The following is a 17190-nucleotide window of genomic DNA, read 5'->3' as shown; positions in this document are numbered from 1 at the left end:
CCTGAATAATTTCTGATGACTATAACAGGCCTTATGATAAAGGAAAAAAAAAAAAAAAAGAAAAGGATACAATTTTAAATTCCAGTTAGGAAAACACTATATTCTCATTTAATTTCAGGTTTTAGTACTGATGAAGGAATTTTTGTTTCCACACTGTGATGATAATTTAAAATAATCAATCCAACAAACAATGAGGAATCAAAATACCATTGAGGGGGAATCTCTATTGCTTTGTGAGCCACTGTGATATCTCAGTGATATCATTAACTTACCTCATTCTCTATACTGCATGCAACATGAACATGACAAATATCAGCCTCATCAAAATTTTAAACAGCAAAAAACCCCAGCATTGCCTACATCATATTTTACTGTCCAAAATGAAACCTAAGCTATAGATTGCTGAATTTTCTGGGTAACGATTTTCCTATTTAATCTCTTCTTTCATCACAGAGGTCATTTATGTTTTCCTGGAGTCTCCTCTGCAAGACTGGAAAATAATTAACTCCTATTCCAAACACTGCATTTTCTTCACGCTCTTTGAATGGAGATTCTTGAGGGCTGTCCATAAGATGATGTGTCTGCTCACAGTGGAGGCTCTCCTGAAATGAGCAGGGCATTTCTGGCCATGTTCATCTTCTGCACAGAATACTTCCATAATGATGTCCTGTCTCCCTTCAGCCAGTATCACACCTCATTTTCAGATGTTCACCCTTCCAACCCAAGACCAAACCCTCTGTGGAAAGACCACACAAACAGAAACAGCAGAATTTCCTCCACTTACCATGCCAGGCACAGCTGGTAGACTCAAATTTGGCTTCTAACCTCCAGCTGGGGATGTGATTAAAGCCAGATGCCCTGCCAAGCATGTTGTCTACCTTGAACTGCACTAACCTGCTTCCTGTCCACTTCCCTTTGCCCTCTTTCCAGACAGCAGCAGCAGCTTCCCAGGGGTTTTCTCAGGAGGGATTTGCTGATAAGGCATAGTTCACACAGATCTCTCAGCTACATGAGGCTGAAAATCCTATTGTTTCCTCCAGATCTTCATGATGGGGAACAGAGTACAGCCTGGGAGCCACAAGGTATTTCTGGGTTTCAGCTTTCCAGCACTTCACTTTCAGTCAGGGGCTGTGGTAGTGAAGAACACCATATTTTGCTTTCTCTTCTGTATATTTATTGAAGAGGGTTTTGTATTATCAAAAAAATCAGTGATCTGATTCTTGAGAGGCAGCGACCTCTCATGGCACTTGTGTTGCCTATCACCATAGAAAATGTAGCCACTGAAGTCTGTGGTGAGTTTTACTTTCAAACATTTTTCAGTCTAAAGGTATAAATAATAACTACTTCCGGAGTCCTCTGGCATCCATGTGGCCATCCATGAACTGCTTCTTGCACCTGGAACATGTGAAAATCTGATTTCAAAAGAAGTTACTGCTCATGTATGGATAGGTTGCTGGTAACAGACTAGCCAGTGGACTGCTTCCAGTCCACACTTCAGCTAAAAATAAAATATGTCTGGAAGAAAATTTTTCTCCACTTGCTGTAGATTGCTAAGCAGATATGCTAAAGTATTATGCCTTTCTCTCCAAGACTAACCTGAGATCAGGTGAAGTATATTTTAAGCCTTGAGAATGACACCAAAGCCTAAACCAGCTTATTATTCTTTAATTTATTGTAGGATCTTTGAAGGCCACCTAACTACATCACTCCCTATTATTCTGGGACACCTCTCCCCAGGTGAGATAGGCGCACAGCCTTTAGGTATTAATCAGTGTAGAATTCGAAGAAGAGACAGGAAACTTCTGAGCGTGAAATTTACTTATCTTTATAAAAAATGCCTTACATAAACCAGATCTATGCCCAGAGCTGCATCTCAGTTCATAGTAAGCCCTTAGGAGAGCATATGTGCAGCTAATGGAAAACAAATGTCAGTTTTGGCAGTGCCTGCAGCTAATGTCAGTTTTTTTCTCCCTTTGCTAAATAAATAAAAATTCGTCACAATGAAACAGGCTGCCTGAAATACTTTGGTTTTCTCTTAACTATTTGAGTGCTTCTCTGATACACAACATATGTGACAGACCATATCTCTATGGTTCATGAAGAGGAAAAAAATCCTGAAGAAATCATGTTCATTTTCATTAAAACCTATAATGTCCTCAGGAAGGAAGTTCAGAGTTGAAAACATAGATATGCTTCATGGCTTGATAGTTCTCAGTAAGGACTGTTTTAATTAGAGTGTAATTTCTAGACTTTGTTTTGCTGGAGTCTGGCCAAAAACAGAACAAGAGCACCACACAATCTTTAAACTGTTTTCTAAAGAAAACAAAATCCTAGAGAGGGCAGAAATATTAGCTGTGGTTAATACCTCAAAGTAAATTAACATAAAGTATAGTTATTGTTCATTTCTGGGGCAAGAGCAGTACTGTCAACACAAGCTTCGAAATCACCAGAAAACAATTCATCATCAGGATTATGGTCACTAACTCATAGAAACCATACCAAACCACAACCCAGGACACAAGTCAGAATCTGACTTTAGCTCAGTAACAACGTGAATTGAGGGTCACCAAACAGTCTGTAGGATGTTGGCTCATACCATGGTTGAGAAATCAGTAATATGCAAATACCAGGGCTGGTAGGAAATTCTGTGAATTTTAGTTTTCTTGGGCCTGAAGGATCCGATTTCCCAAAGTTTTGTCTCTTCTGGGACAGCAGATCCCAAAGGCTAAAAGGGTGTACAGGAGAAGAATCACTCCTCTGCCATGCTCCCTTTCCTTAAGCAGCTGCTGGAAGTGTGGTTACAGGGAGACCAGACTGGTCTTGGTTTCATCAAGCCATTGCAGTCTTCCACTCTTGCCCAGGCAGGCAACTGAGGAGGCTCACATCCTGAACCCAGGTGCAGCACCTTGCCCTTGGGCTTCCTAAGTCTCATGAGATTTCCACGCACCCACTTCTTGAGCCTGTCCAAGATAACTCAGCCAGAGTCACAGAGTGACACTGGGAGAAAGCCACCAGAATGTTTTCTGGGATAGGTATTAGAATATGTACCTTGTAACTGTACGAAAATAAACAGTCATCTGTTTTTGACTACTTTCATGTTAAAGCCAATAAGCCCCTTTAAAAATAAGGGGATTTCACTAGAGAGAGCAGTAAGGCAAGTAGGCATTTCTCTCAGATTTGAGGAGAAATTCAAACCACTGGCATGACCTAACTTTTGAGGAACTGACTTTTCAAGAAACAAGAGGCCAGGAGCTTTTAAACTGATCTGGAAGTCGCTAACATGAGTCTTGCTGAAGTGACTGATAGGCAGCCATTTCTCTACCTTCAATACAAGGAGTAGTCTTCCACAAAATAACAGCCCACAGCCAGCAATGGCCAAATGAATCTTCTTGTAATAATCTCTCTGTCCACCCAGAAATTGTCTTTGCTCTGACCTTGCATCTTTTTGCTTCAGCCCAAATGCCTTTGTGCATCAGAGTTTCCTGGCTCCACTGACTGAGGCTGTGCTTAGCAAGATCTAAGACCCTGGTCTTCAGGCTCACTGGGCAACACTGAGCTGAAGCAACTGCACTTCCCCTGAGTCTCTGCTGGTCTCCCTGCTTCTCTCTTCATTACAAATTTCACCTCAGATTGCCAGTCTGCTGGGCTTCTCTGCATATGTGCCAGCAAAGACCTGCCAATAAAATGATGGATGTAAGATGCGTTAGTTCCACAAAAAAAACTAATGTTAAGACTTCAGTCAAAAGTCACCACCTGGGCAGTGAATTGGACGCACCAGACAACTTTGATACAACAGGAATTTCACAACCTTTTTGCGGCCTATACAGGTTCAGGAAGTAGAGTTCAGATTGCTTCAGTTCAAATAAGGAAAACAACTGCTGTTTAGGAAGGCCATTTGCTAAGAAGCCTATTTCTCTCAGTTAGTTATCCAGCCACATGGATTGTTGGGAAGATGAACAAAAAGGTGTCTCTATCTTGAAGATGCCAACTCTAAAAGACATAAAACAATGAAGAATATGCTAGGCTAGAAGTTCCCTGCATTTTTTGGGATTTAGTGTGGTTCAGTATAGCACGAGGTGGATCTTAAATTAATGCCTTCAACACAGCTTGAAGATAGCTTTTGTTTAGGAACTGTCCTTATCTCAGAAATTATCAGTCATAGAGCATCAGTCCAAAAAAGACTGATGCAGAGGGAAGAGGCTCTAGAAACAACCACCTCATCATTTGGTAATTGCAAAGGACAAAGTCCTCTTTACAGGCCATTAAAGATTGTTCAGAGACTTTAGCCATCACTCAGCAAAAGAGAAAGGCATCAGAGACCATTTAGGTCTGGCCACAGAGGAGTTACCGAAGTCACCATGAAGGAATATTGTATTCTGCACACACACCAATGTTACCCTTGGGTGCAAGAGCGGACTCAATTATTTTTCTGTGCTGGATTTTAAGCAAGCAATGACAAATGGACTCAGAAGATGGGGGAAAGTCTACAGCACAGAGTCTGAGTCAACAGAAAAGACTGTGCTTGCAACAGCTTGTAGAACACAGATGATCCTGGAATAGCTGGCAGACCTCTCTAACCATCTTGGCTAAATCTAAATTCCAACATGTTGCATGCTAAAAAAACCCCCAAACCAACAGAGAAGCAAAATCAACAAGGATGGAATTTCCATCAACAAAAGCAAAATAAGGCATGCAAAACCAGCCAAATTTCCAGCTTTACAGATGTGCAGAATTCTGTAGGACTCTGCCATGACAGAAAGTACATTTGGAACTTCTACAGGATCCTAGAAAAACTCCTCATACCTAGTGGAAACAGGAGAATATTTCTCTGGTCACCTGAATGCAATGAAAATTTTCTGGAATTTTAAGAACATCTCATGATCCCCTTTGTCTTGGTTCTCTTGTATCTCGAAATTCCTAATACTGGACAGAGATACTACTGCATGTGGTTTGGGGACAGCGTTATAACAAAAGCAGACAAAAAATATCCCATGAAAGAATGCTGGTCTGGTACAATATAACTTAAGATCTCACAGATAAACATTTACTTAATCCATGAGAAGTATCTGAATATAAATTATCCTTGGCACAGCTCTGGTGTTTTCTAGCAATCACAGCTACTTCAGAAACAAAGCTTCAAACACACAAATTGGGAAATAGAGACCCTGTCAGCAGCCAAAATTCTCATTAAGAGATGCTGTGCCTGTCCCAGGGTCTTCTGTGCATTCTCCCTTAGACTGTGCATATGCTTTGCATTATACACAACCATAGTGATTCAGAAAATCTCACTATTTCTTTTTCCTCTAATAATTCTGCATCAGAAACCTACTAATGTGCCCATAATCCAATGGGAAGTCATTGGAATTCAAACTGGAGTTTTAACTTCCCATAATAGTGTTTCTCAGGGATTTAGCTCTCCAACCAACATCCCTGTACAGCTGGCTTGCAATGGATTTGCAAAGTGGTAACACCAGGACCTCTTCTGGCTCAGCAAGGACCAAGATTTGATCACCCAAATGATTTTATTTCCTGGAACCTGATAACTATGACAGGAAATAACAGTCTTTTAGGAGCTCATGCTCTCCAGTCACCATCTTCCTGGGTTTCTATGACTCTTCCTGAAGTACCTGGTAAGTGAGTGCTTCCAGATGTTCTGCAGACTTCAAGGCTGTGAACAGCATAACCCCAGCATGCAGCAGGTACCAGTGGGAGCTGGTACAAGGCAAAATTGCACCCAGCCATGACTGACAGGATTGCTGAGACACCCCCTGAGTAGCACTTCTGGCTACACCAGACCACATGTCCTGCTGACATTAGCCAAGTTTTTCTGTGTCAACCCAGATTTCTTTCAAACACTGCCCTTGAGCTAGTACCTCTCCTTCCATGCCCAAGTGCAAGCAGGTAGAGAGGAGACAGAACTTTTGCTCAGAGAAGAATAATACTGGGAAGGAATAGGTGATTAAATTTTCTGACTAAGCAAGCAACTCTATTCTTCTCAAAATAAGACATGGGAACTTTTTTATGGGGAAAAGCAGATGATTAAAAAACTGCTTGCCTCTTCATTCTCTGAATCCGGAAAGTTTTGCGGAAAAGGCAAAATCACTTTTTTCATGTTGTCAAAACCAAAAGGTCTTTGTTCTTTTATTCCCCTTATCAAAGATAGGATAGAATATATCAATAGATCTTTCCATCTTGTCTTCTGTCTCCCACCTCTTTCCCTGCCTCTGCATCTGTGGCCTTGTGGAATCCTACTAATCCAGCCTTTTGCTTGGAGGTGAAGAGATCATTCATAACTGTGCACTTAGAGTAGCACTCAGAAATTTTCCAGCAATGCATCCACTATAGTCCTCTGAAAAAGATGTATTAAATAATCTCTCCATGTTAGTATTACATTATTTATGCCTCATTCCAGCTATCTCCTTATTTCCTGTGGACAGCATGTTGATTTATTCATGCTGTCAGCCAGCCTCCTCTGACTGTGCTTTCAGTAAAAAAAATGAAAGGGAGATTTAGCCAGCTACTCCCCAGATGTGCAGTGGCTCCAGCTCTATGGCATCTGTGTAAACATCAGCAATAAACGTCTAATTTAGAGATTAAATATGGAGAGTTTTCCTTTTACCTCACATTCAGAACCCTTGCATTGAAATATTTTAAAGGCATCTCTGGCATTTTTTGTTATGAAAGCATTTTTCATGCTATTCATCAAGGAAGTATGTCTCCTGAAAACCATCTGCCACTAGGAGACATAAAGTCACAGGACAACCAGTCATAGTGTCAAGGCTGTGATGTTCCCACCAGGGAACATGCAAAGGAAGAGCAGAGCTCTGAGCTGTGCAGGTGTTAGACAGGAATGCCAAGTTTTGGTTAAGCTTTGGAGGCGTCACTGCTGTCACATAAATGAGATACTAGTATACTTATGTATGGGAAGAAAAGCAAATAGAAAAAAATATCAGCAACTTTCTGCTTATCAACATAGTGATTAATTCCCTGGAATCAGTGATCTGTTTGAGAATCTTATAGGAATCAAAGCAATGTTCATATTTAGGAAAATACTACAGAAATGGCCTAGAGGAAGGGCACCAGTGGAGCATAGCTGCTGTGCGAAGTGCATCATCTGGAAAGCTTTTCACATGAGACAGGTTCAATTCATTACCCTAATGTCAGTTTTTTGTTCTACTCAGCTTGTACAAAACATACCACTGTACTTGGGTCCACAGCTTGCTGGGGAATAGAAGAAGGGCTGGATGAGGACAGAGCAGCCTGGTTCTCACTGACACCAGCATTTTCTTAATTGCAGCTTACTGCAGTGGTGGATTTTGACCTGCAGGACTCTGAAAGGGAAGGGCCCTCTGTTATCTTCCACATCACTCACTTTTGACTAGGTTTACAACTGCTGGCAAATGGGGCTTTGGCTGGGGGCTGCACTGGTTTTCCTGCTGGTTCAGTGCTTGACTTCTCAAACATGGAAATATTTTAAATATATTTTAATATAAGAACTGGAGCAGTTTCTCATTAAAACCCACTTAAATTGCCCTCTTCAATGATGAGTTTAATCTTTGAATTATTAATACCCACCAATGAAAGACAGGAGATTGATGTTATTTCCCTGAGTTAGTGATGTTGCTGGAAGAAGAAAACACTACACTAACAGACAGACAAAGGGCTGTACACTTAGCTTGTGTGGCTGGTTTTCAGTTCAGCAACAGCTGATTTCAATCACTTCTAAACAAACTTCTGAAGTGTTTTGTTCAACCAGCTAATGCCTCTATAAATATCTTCTGTTTAACTAGGGACAAATTAACTCCCAACTTGAAATCTGACCAAGATTTGTTGAGGGTTTCCTTCACCTGTCTATGACAAATACTTATCAATAAGAGACACAGCTGAATCCTGCCGTGTGTTCTGTGTAGCTACAGAATACAGAACGACCATGTCCTATTTATATTTGTAACTCTGGAAAACTCCTGCAGCCTTACAATTAAACTTCCTGCCTTGTTAGGGGCTACTTTCTGAGCCAAACATCAAAACCCAAAAGTGCCCCAAACATCAACGTAATGAGGGGAGTCTTTTTGCCTTACTTCACTTTAGAGTGGAGTCTAAGATCCCAGGCAATGCATGGTCTCCTTGGGCCAGAGCATGTCTTTGGCCAGCAGACTGTCCCACAGAAGGAGCTGCTGGCCATCTGCAATCAAAACCCATTGGAAATTGCACAAGATAATGTCCTTCTGAGTTAACCTCAGCTTTGTGGAGCTGTCCAGAGAGCTTCTGGGATAAAGCACAGGCTTCTGGGAGCATTGGACATTATTTGTCCCTTAGGTATTTTCTGTCTGTCTGTGTGTCCATCCCACGTGTGACCCCAGCACCAGGTGAGCTGTGGACAGGAGTTTCCCCTCAAAGCACCCAACAGGCAAGCCAAAGAAGACAGGGAGCCAGGACTCAGCTGGCTGATGCAGAGCAGGGCTCAGTGGCAAACAGCGAATGTTGGGGATCTCTCACTTTTCACAGCCTCACCTCTGCTGCTTGTACCATCCTCAGACGAAGATTCCCACTGGAAAAGGGAAGATGGTATGACACAGGCAATATCCTCCTGCAACCCCTTCATATTTCGCCTTGGTCCCTTCTTTCCTCTCCTGTGCCAACAGGCATAAGAACATAGGTTGGGTTTTCTGACTCAAACATACATTTCTTGCCATGTTTTGTTGTAAGAAGGGCATTTAAAACCATTTTCATAAAAGCTGATCTGCCTGCAAGAGTCATTATATGCTATATTTGAGAGAAAGCCATGTCTTCCTTTGGTAAACAAAAACCTCCTTAAATATCCTGATGGGAACTACTCTAAGGAAGCTGGTGCATTGCACATACCAGCCACGGCAAAGAGAGCCTGAACAAGCCCAGCTCTGAACAAATGACTTCTTTCAAATTTTCCACTAGGAACTGTAGTTGTGCCATAAAACATGGCTCCTGACAAAGGAATTTGTCATTTGAAAAAAAACCCAAAACACCACTGGGGCTTAGGTATGAGACAAAACAAAAGCATTTCTATTTCTGTCTTTCATAAATTCAAAATGCATAATGTTTTGAAAGCACCATATCAAAATTTAAAGGAATTGTTGAAATCTTGATATATGCAAATCTTAAACCCAGCTTTGGAACATCTGCTTCTCAATGACTGTATCATTATGAGCAGATGCGTCTTCAAAGACTCAACACAAGGGGAGGAGATATGTCTTTTTTTCTCTCTCTTGTGTATATGTATGTACACCCACATACAACAATCCAGAGAAATTTCACTTTAAGAAAAATATGGAGCTACACCACAGTACCCTGGCATAATAAACATATATATGTCTACAGCCATCCATTACACATGAGTACTATGGCATAGATCCGTAATTTTATCACCATGCAATTCCCCTTGATTATACTGACAGCTTTAATAAGTTCCAAAGAATTTGGCTTCCATTATATCCTGCAGCTGAAAAAGCTTGGCAAGAAATAACTTAGCAGTAAACTTCAATTTTCCCCTACCTTTAAAAAAATTTAAAAAATAAAAGAAAGACAGTAAAGGAAAACTTTGGCATAATATCCAGGTATAAAAATAATGGCATAGCAGTAGTGAAACCATTTTGCTGTTATCTCCTGGCAATCATAGAGGTAGCAAAAACACAGTCTGTGTACATATCACTGTTCTCTTCCTTTTAAAGACATGTAAGACAATCCTCCTAGCAAGATAATAAAGAAAAAATATACCTGAACCTCCTTCTTTGCAAGCAGGAAATTCTTATATACTTGAAAGCCCCTGTGCACATCTATTACTAGAATTTTGCTATTATCATTATCACAGAGTTATCTGGGGAATGCAGTGATTACCAAGCAGCAAGAAACACATCTGGAGTATGTCTACACAAAGGGTCCAAAAAACACATACCTTGATGCTCTGTGTCCAGAGGAAAACCTTCTCTGTTACTGTTCATTAACCAACCTTTTATGAAAGGCACAGTCAGAGGGTTCACATATGAGGTCCTCACCAGGCTGTGATTTGTGGATGACATCTAGCACACCAGTGGTATTTACATCACCACAAGTAATCAGGAGCCATGGAAAAGACTGCCAGCACCACTGCAAGAAAACTGGATTTGGAGTTTGATATTGCGACTCAGATTTGGTACAACGGGAATGTAGAAGACTATTTACACAAGCAGGAAAAAAAAATACCCTGACAGGATCTCAAAATCACCTACAAATGAGACAAAGAAATGATTGCTGTTGCTGGCAAGGGGCAAACTGACTCACACTTAATTCATGTGGCTGCACTCTCTTCTGCAGGATTTGGGTTTCCCATGAGAAATAACTGAGTAAGGGAACAGCTAAATACAACTCAGGAGGTTCTGGTTTTACCAATTTGTGTTGGAACGCTGGATGATGAGGATTTTAAACTTTCTGTTCTGAAAGGCACAGACACACAAGAGAATACTATCTTTGACCTAAGGCCATAGAGAAGGCTTCTAAAATTGAATGATAGAACCAGGATTATGAGTGTGTAGTTTCATTAGAAGCGTGTAATATCACATGATGGAAAACTTAGAATTTGAAGTTTTAGAACATAATATTATATGTGAAACAATATAGAAGTTTTAAGGCAGTAGCTAGTCCTTCTTTATCACCTTCTTCATGAGTTTAAGTGGTGTTTTGCAATTAAACAGAAAAGTCCACATTGCAAGATACAAGAGATTAGTTATTGAATTAAAAGTGAAAATAATTTAGGTGTCATTTCTTAATTAGATAGTTTAGCCTTAAAAGACCTTGTAGAGAAAAATAGTTAACCATTTGTAACTTATTAGTAGAGTACTGCAGAACTCACTACTTGTAAGACTGTGAGATAGGTAAGAAATAATAAACATCTGAGTCTGAACACAAAATACCATCCCTAGCCTTTCGATTCCAACCTTAACAGAAGCAGAAAGAGAAACCAAAAACTAACAAATTTGATCTTGTGAATTACTATGCCTCTGTTCTTCACGAATGAACCTGCTCTCTCCAAATGACATAGGTCTGCTTTTTTCAATGTAACCTGATTTAATATTATTACTGTGGTTTCCACTATGTTGCCACAAGACAAGGCATTCAATTTTAGAAAAAAAGCCACTTCCAAAACTGTACACAGAACTTGAATACTCATCATTAATACAAATGGACAAGCAAAATTTATTTATCATTGAAAGGCAATCAAAAGATTGATTCAGTTATTTTCTGTATGAAAGTACCTGGAATGCACCTTTTTGTTTCCTCTTACAGAATGAAAGGACACAAGTCAGTGGAGTCCTCTCTGAAGCCAGGTGCATTCACATGTGGAATATTCTCCTTTGCACCCATTTTTATGGCTAGCCTACCAAGTGTCATTTTTTCAGCATCCCTGGAGAATGGCTTTTCTCTTCATATAGGCTTTTCATTTACAGGCTTTTTCCTTTACATGAGTCTGCACAATACAAAATTTGGTGTTCAGATGTAAAATTGTCTTCTGCTGTCTAAACTGCCCTGGCCTCTAGAGCAACAGGAATACACCATAAGTCAGGCTACAAATCAGTCCCTGGTGACACCCTTCAAATGCTGACCAAATTTATGCATAATCCAGGATTACAGTTTTAATAACAATTTCCTAGAAAAGTGTCCACATTTTATTCCAATCCAGTGTAACAGGCATTATTAAACCCCTTAAAAGCCTTTGTATTAATAGAGTAATATTATTCTTCTGTCTGAGTCATCTTTTCTGTCCACAGTGAAAAGTAGTCTTGCTAAAACACACACATTTCACCTTCTACATAAAGAGGTTAAAAAAACTCTACCAAATTCTGATGTTTTTCAACCAACTATTAGTATCACTTTGTTTATAACAGCAACATAAAGAAACAGAAATTCCTGTTTCCAAGAGTCACCACGACACCTATAAAACTGCACAGGCTGAAAAATCAAAACAAAAGCCTAAAAAAAGATGCAGTATAAATTGCCTATGCAAAAATACTTTAAAGGTGGTTTTATAAAATGCCAACACATCCATATTTTTAGAAAATGAAAAGGTAAGTATCTAAAGGAATTTGATTTATACTGACTGCATGGCTGTTCTCATGCCAAAACTGGATAATACTCACAAAAAATAATTTTAAAATCCTACATAATTTTAAAGCAAGATGTTTTGTCTATAGTCATCCACCCTTCCAAAAGCAAGTTATACTGCAATGTATTGTGCTGAGAGACATTAAACTTGGAAAACCTATCAAATGGCTACAACATATTTTAAAAAAATAATCAGTGATAATGTTCTGCAAAGAGCAGTAAAAAATAATTACATCAACCAAATACATGGCCCATACAGTTAATACGTTTGTCTGTGTGCTGGCTTTGTACAAAGTAAAGAGCACAAACTAAAAAGAATAAAGCAAACAAACAAAAAAATCTCAGTTAAAGAGACCCTGAATCAAAATTGGAGATCTGAATGCATTGAGTGTCCATGAAAAATCCAAACAGTCTAATCAATGCAGATGAAGTAAAATTTCACTGTTTACTCAGTGAAAATCACTACAAGAAACAGCCAACCAAAATTAATTTGGTATCAGTTTTACATCCACCCAAATCACTCTATGGCTATCAAACATGACCATGTAGGATTTGGTGTAACTCTTCTTGGTCTCGTTACAGCTTTCTGTGGGAGATGCTTTCCTGCATCGTGTGCCAGACAGACCTCAAATAACACTGAATCCCAACAGCTCAACTTGATGTGTTCTGCACTATGGTAAAGGACACGAGTGTGTTTATTTGACTAGAAATAAAAATCTGTTAGTCTGCTGGAGCTCAGACATGTTTTGAAAGAATCATTTCCTTCCAAATCACTGGGTGATAACAAAGAGGGGATGTCAAAAACCCCATGTCAATAGTCCCTTTAGACAGGAACTGTGCTTGAAGGTATCTCAGCCCATGGGCTGAAATCTCTCCTCTAGGCATATTGCAAAAGACAATTTGGGACTTTCAGGAAAAAGCAATTGTCATCACCCTAAAATCACTAAGGCAATACAGCAAGAGCTAAACTGTGGCTTCAGCGTAGAATAGTTATCTATCTTGAAAAGCAAAAGGTTTAAGGAAACCAGGTGGACCATATTATACACACTGTGGCCAGTGCAGGCTGTCTGCTACCAGATAAGATTTTCAGTCACGCAATAGTTCAGAGAAACTGGAAACACTGAAATCTAAATTAGACAGGCAAGCTCACAATCTAAAGCTGCCTGATGTCTCTCCAGCTTCAGACAAACTTAAGGTCTCTGTTAGAAGGGGAAAGTTAAACAGACTGACACGTCCTAAATGAGGATTTTACCATTCCTCCATCTTGGCCCAGCCCTAGAGATTTCCTTCCCCTTCTTCCTGGTTTCAGCCAGAATGCCTTCTGCTTGCAGCATCTCACCATCTGGTCCAGCCCAAAGGTACATCCCTGCTTTATCAGTTCAGCACCTCTTTTCACAATTTCACTTGAAAATACACACGCCAGATAAGGAAAAATTTCTTCCAGATGTCAGGAACTGAACATGATCTTATACACAGAGAGGTGGTATTATGTGATGAGAACACTGTGGGATGATTAGAAATAGAAAAAAAAGTCTTTTTTTAGAGGCCAGTGTTGAGCTGTCTGTCAAAACATTTTAAGTATTTAATGTCTCCGCAGAATTCCCCATCCAGAATTCATCTAAACAAAGACTTGGGAACATTTCAGCAATATTGTCTATGTATTGAAGAAAAAAACCTAAAAAGATGATAAAGACAAAACTCCCTTAAATCCAGCTCGGTCCTAGGATTTGTCCTATCTAGCTCCAAGGGAGTGCCTTCCATGCCCACAGCTTCCCTAACAGATCTGGGTGCACCCCACCATGAGATATCAACTTAGCATTCCCGCCCCCCATGGGGACAAAAGTGAAGAGATACCCTTTGAGCTGCAGCTACAAACTCCAAGTTACACAAGTGGGGCATTTTCCAGATGCAAGGCATGTTTTCTCAGCTCCTCACCGCTACAACTTTCCGTACAATGGGAACAAAACAAATGCACTCCTTGTTCCAAAATCCTAGTGTGGTACACGCACACGATTGAATGCTTGCTGCCATAGTAGTGGTTTATGACTTACTACATTTAGCCTGGTTCTTTGTAGCTGCATAATATATATTATTTTGCTTCACAAGAGACTAAGTCTGGTTTTGATTAGGCTTGTAGAGAGCTGTCAGAAAGTCAGACTCAAGCAAATAAGCCCCTGTAGGTTCTCTTGGAAAAGCCCATAAAATGTCTGCTGTTCATTTAAATTAGGCTCAGAAAGAAACACAAACCTGAAGGCTGCCAGTGTTTATACATTTGTTCAAGTTTTTTTTTTTTTCTTAAAAAAAAATGGGGCAGAGGAGGCTGGGAGAGGAGTTATTCTGGGAATAAGCCTATTCAGAGAGCAGCCATGGGCCCAGACCCTCATTCCTGCACAAAAAACAAAGGAAAAACAGGCTTATGCAGGCACCCTGAGCTGTAGCATAAATCCCTCCCATGAATTTAAGCCCAGCAGTAAAGGAGGAGCACGACTATTTTGCAGACATTTCTGAAACCACTAGGTTGTGGCAGTGGCTAAAGAACACTTCCCTGTACATGGCTTGCTTAATCACAGTTTTTCTACACATCTCTGAGCCTTGGTTAAGCAAATTTGCCTGGGCCGCAACCCAGATGGCAAGGCAAGATTTCCCATGGCACCTGAGCTCCTCCACATCTAACTCAGGCTGCCATGGGGCTGCTCTTCCCAGAATGTGGTACCTGTCCTGCACTTAAATGCCCCTACACACAGTAACTTAGCTTAGAATGGATACGTCAACCAGCAAATTTATCTTGTAGTGTACTTTTATTTTCTTAAGTGCTCACTGCTTTCTATATCCATGCTTTAGCTGCCAGGGGTGAGGGCTGCAGTGCCAGCTGAGATGGTGACATGGCTCTGTCATCTTCAACTCTCGCTCTGTGCTGTCTGAAACTCTCCTTACAGTTGGGTTTACTTTGGAGGCATTGCTTGAGCGCCTGTCTCTGCTGCTTTTGAGCCAAGCAGGCTGGCTGCTCCCTGCCCCTGCATGCACATGTGGATCCTCAGCTCTCCCACACCCCTGACTCACACATTCTCCATACGAAGATAATAGGCTCAAAACTTCATTTCTTTGCTCTGTCTCATCTGGGTCCCACAGGCTCCAGCACGTCCCTTCCCCATGTGCAGATCCATGGCTGTCCTCCAGAGCCTTCCTCCAGGTGCGTGCCTGCACATTTTCCCGCCCAGCACCATCCCTCAGGTTTTGGGGTCACAACTCCTACTGCTGGGCTGCCATAAATCCAGCATTGCCTCCCAAAGCCTCTGGTTGCATGTTTTTTTCCAGGAGATTCACCTGACCACTGTACACGCGTGCACACACTGGTTTTGTCTGCAGCTCTTGCTTGGCACTTTCTCAGTGTGTTTTTGACTTCCCAAGCTGGGACACAGGACAGGAACAACCTCTGAGGTCTCTGAGGATGCAGAGCCTCCCCCAGGACCTCCACCAGCTCCTAACCTCTTCAAGAGGTCAAATGAGCCCTGTCCTGTACAAGTCTCCTGGCTTTGAGGCTGCTACTCTAGAGGGCAGAGAGGACATATGTCCTCAGGATTTTGATGACTGCTAATTATGTAACAGTTTGAGAAATAAAAAATCTAAACACAACTTGGAGGTCCTGCACACCTGTCTTTAACCACTCTAGATCAGCATTTAAGTCCCCAGCAGGGAAATTAGTATATTGGACCTGAGCAGGAGAGAATTCATCTTTCTTTTTTTTGTCTGGCCATCCACTCAAATGCTCACAGAGGTATTGTAGCAGCTGCATCTAAGCTACCAGAACAAGGACCCTTGCTGCCCACTGCAGGGTCCTGGGGACAGTTTGGGAGTCTCTCAGTACTGAAACTTTCTACTAATTGTTCTTATTGTTAGCAGGAAGGTGAGAAGGCACTGGTTGGCTCAGCAGGGCAAGTGACAGGTGCTGCCCTCCATTCACTCCAAACCTCTCCTTCCCACCACATCAGGGTCAGGCTGCATTTGGCTGAACACACACATGCTAATTGTAGAAAGCAATTAATAGGCACAAAACATTATCTGTATCTTATCTAGTGTCGGCATTTGATTAATTGTTCCCAAAGACTGAGGCTTTTCAGACTTTCATTTTAATTAGGAGGAACAGTTGCCAAAAGCAATTTCTCTGAGGCAACTTTCACCATTTGTTGAAGTACTCATTTATCTGATATTATTCCAAGGCCAAGTTAAAAAAATAAAATTAAAAAAAAAAAAAAAGCCAAACCCAAAACAACAACAGCAACAAAAACCACCCTATAAGAACAGCCCATCTATTGAAATTCTGAGAAGTCTCCTAGACAGCAGCTAGGGGGGAAGAGCTGACCTTATGAAAAATCTCCTGTCCTTGGCCCAGCTGAAACTCCCAAGCAGCTTTTCTCCCTGTGTGCAGTCCATGCTTTAGGGAGATAAGGAGGAAGCTACTTTTAAGCCTATTCAAAAATAAGGGAAAAGTGCACAATTACCTTCAAGACCATTTCAAGGCCCACATATTTTAGGAGTAACTTAGGAAGGCTCTTAATGTAAGAGGCAATGTGTCTTTTCATCATATTCCCTCTAATCCTTCTTCCCTGTCTTTATAACACGTCGGAATTTGTGCACGTAAACACTCATCCAGATGCCTGGGTTGTTTTTATTTATAGGAGATGATGGAGCAGTTCTAACTGCACAACACTTGGGCACAGAGAGTGATTCATGCTGTGCAACAGGAGTGTGGATGGGTCCACACTGACTCATGGGACTAGGGGAGCATGTTGCACCAAGCACTGATAATGGTAAGGCTGCATCTGCTTCGCAGACACGTTAACCGTGAAATCCAGCCCCGCTGCACAAAAGGTAAGAAACTGTTCCTGACCCAAAGATTTTAGTCTGAAAGCTGCACAGTAGATGAACTGTGAAGGAAGAACCATGAGAACAGAAAATATTTTTAGAAGGGCATTTTTTCTCTGACAAGTGTTATACATATATTGTAGAGATGCCTATGAAGGCCCTCGTCAAATCTAAGGGTAGACAAATACAACTAAGTAAAAAATCATGTCTCAAGAA

Source organism: Pyrgilauda ruficollis, unplaced genomic scaffold (genome assembly GCF_017590135.1).
Source record: "Pyrgilauda ruficollis isolate IOZ18807 unplaced genomic scaffold, ASM1759013v1 scaffold1, whole genome shotgun sequence".
Classification (NCBI taxonomy): Eukaryota; Metazoa; Chordata; class Aves; order Passeriformes; family Passeridae; genus Pyrgilauda; species Pyrgilauda ruficollis.
This window is presented reverse-complemented; position numbering follows the sequence as displayed.